At 36.1% G+C, this 2,711-nt stretch overlaps 1 protein-coding gene across 1 annotated transcript in view; it reads left to right on the forward strand.

Annotated features, from left to right (window-relative positions):
- TRPC4 (transient receptor potential cation channel, subfamily C, member 4) overlaps nucleotides 1-2,711 on the forward strand; it is a 26,214-nt gene that overhangs the window by 9,901 nt on the left and 13,602 nt on the right. The window lies entirely within an intron of this gene.

Raw genomic sequence — 2,711 nt, forward strand, 5'->3', positions numbered from 1 at the left:
ATTTGTCACTTCCTTGTGATGAGAGCATTTGAGCTCTTCTCTTCTAGCCATTTGAGGACATACAATGAATTTTTGTTCATTATAGATGCCTGGCACTCCTGTACACCACTAGAACTTATTTTTCCTATCTAGCTATAATTTTGTGTCCATTTAACAATCTTTCCTATTTTTCACATCAAGGAAAGTCACTTCTCTTGGATGAGAGCCACGTTCTTCACACAGGCCTCCTCTTCTCCCACTAATCCGGGTTTGGGGAACTACCACACCCCTTCTTAGTACCTTGATTTCTAGCTCTTTTCAGAATTGTAATAGCACGTTATTCATGGCATCACTTACTCATTGGCTTTTTCTCCCTCTGGATTGTAAGCTGCATGAGGGAAAGGCATCTATTTTGATTACCTCGTTTTCCTGGCACCTAATATAGGCCCCTGCATAGAACATGTTATGCTCGATAAAAGTTCTCAGTCAAATGATTGAATGAATGTTATAACTCATATATGCTGTGCCGATTGTCAGCTGTGGTTTCAGAATATGTTTAATGCTCAACATGTTGCTTATTAGAAGCCAAGAGTTGTGTTTTAAAAAATATTAGGACGGCTCAGAGCCATGTTCCTGGTATACTGAAAGACTATATTTCCTTTGGAGACTTCTTTCATGTGGAAAATCAAGAGTTGAGCAATTCCAGCAGAAAATACATGATTTATTCCAGCCAAGCCATTGACATGGGACAAGTGATTCTCTTTTTCCTTCTTACTTTGTTTCTAATTTTCGAAGTTCTCATAGTGATATTTTGGGAATCAATACACTAACATTCATCAGTCACTTTGACCTTCTGAGAGAAATTGCTTTAGAAGTATTTTTAAATGCCTTTATATTAGAACCACCAAGTAATATTAGATATTTAATCAAAAATGTTAATTTGATTCAAAATTGTATTGAACATAGTTTATGACTGCCGGTTATGCCTCAAGCGAGCCTTCTTGCTCTCTTACTCCATCACCCACCAGGCGTTGTTACCAGCACCAAATGGGGCTTTCTCTTACTGAGAGTGATATTGATTTTCCTGTCATCTGAGTAACAATACTAACTCTAAAGATAAATTGACTGGCAAGTGAGTATTGCAAACAGAGGTGCTCAGGAGAGGCAGCTATATTCTTCCCTGTATACTATTACCTGTGAGCTGGGTGGGAGGGGGTAAGGTTTGAGAACACATCTGATGATAGAAACCAAAGTCAGATTATGATGAAGACTTATTCTGCAACCCTCATACTAATGTACGGACTTTATCACTGACCTTAGAAGGGAGTGAAATTATTTTACTCCTAATGTTTGATTTGTCTGTTAAAAGATGTTAAATTCAAACTATTGTTTTAAAAAATGGTTGTAGAATAAATGTAATGACTTAGGTTTAATAAGCAATGATTGCATGTGTTCCACATGCCAATAACTGAGCTAGAGACTGGGGAGTGGAAGGAGGGGCAAAGGCACGGTCTCCATCCTTGATGGCATCAGTTTGAATGTGGGAGGTATGGAGGTGAGAACATACTACTGGAATACATGTTATATAATGTATTTAACCTTATAGTATAGTCATATGCAAGATGCATGAGAATGATGCGAGAAATAATTTATGTTTCCCTTGAGGTAAACAGGAAAAGATTTCAGAAAAGGCAAATTCAGGCTTACTCCCTCCCAGATCAAAATATTCTTGTCCTTTGTCCCACCTCATTCTTAAATTCATAAGAATTATTTCATCGATCCATGAAAAGATATTAATAATTAATATTGTCTTGATATGTTAACTCTTCTAAGAGTATTTTGATTTAAAAAGAGCTTCTGGGCCAGAAAAAAAATGAAAAATAAAACAAAGCCCACTCACCAAAGAAATTTATCTTTTGTATTTTAATATTAGACAGTAACAGAGGGAATCCTAGATTTTAAGATGCCACGAAACTTGTAGAAATATACCAGGCCCTGCTCCAATGCTTTAATATACTCACCAAAGAAATTTATCTTTTGTATTTTAATATTAGACAGTAACAGAGGGAATCTTAGATTTTAAGATGCCACGAAACTTGTAGAAATATACCAGGCCCTGCTCCAATGCTTTAATAGATTCATCTTTGCTGCCAGCAAAAATGATGGAGGATTGCTCCAATCATTTGGCTTCCAACTCTCCTTCAGTCCTCTCATGTCGACTCGTCAATAGGAATATGTTGCCATCATTTCTTAGATGCAGATAGGAGCTTACGATTCAGTTGGATACTCCTGTGAAAGTAGTGGTTCACACGTTTAGAAGCAGAGGGTAAATGGCGTAAATTAAAGAGCTTTATTTTCTGTATATTACTGGTCTCAAAAAAATAAATTTCTTTTTTATATCTCTATCTTTAAATTTGAATCTTTTGCTCCAAGCTGATGTACCGTGAGATAATTTAGAATTAATCATGACCTCAAGCCATTCCTTTTTCCTTTGCCATGTAAAATTTTAACTTTTGATAATGAGTATTTTAATGTTTTGAGAATTTATGTCAAACTAAATAAATATTCTGAGTCACGTATCTCTTCACTGCCAAGCTAGGGCCTAAGGCGAACACCAGCCTAATCAAACTCAGTGCCGTCCAAATTTACTATTGCTCTGGACTGCATTTCCAGAATAAGAAGGACATGATATTTTGGATATTTTGGTTTGATACTTTTAGTTGAGTTTTATA

This window comes from Galeopterus variegatus, unplaced genomic scaffold (assembly GCF_000696425.1).
Source record: "Galeopterus variegatus unplaced genomic scaffold, G_variegatus-3.0.2 Scaffold4595, whole genome shotgun sequence".
NCBI lineage: Eukaryota > Metazoa > Chordata > Mammalia > Dermoptera > Cynocephalidae > Galeopterus > Galeopterus variegatus.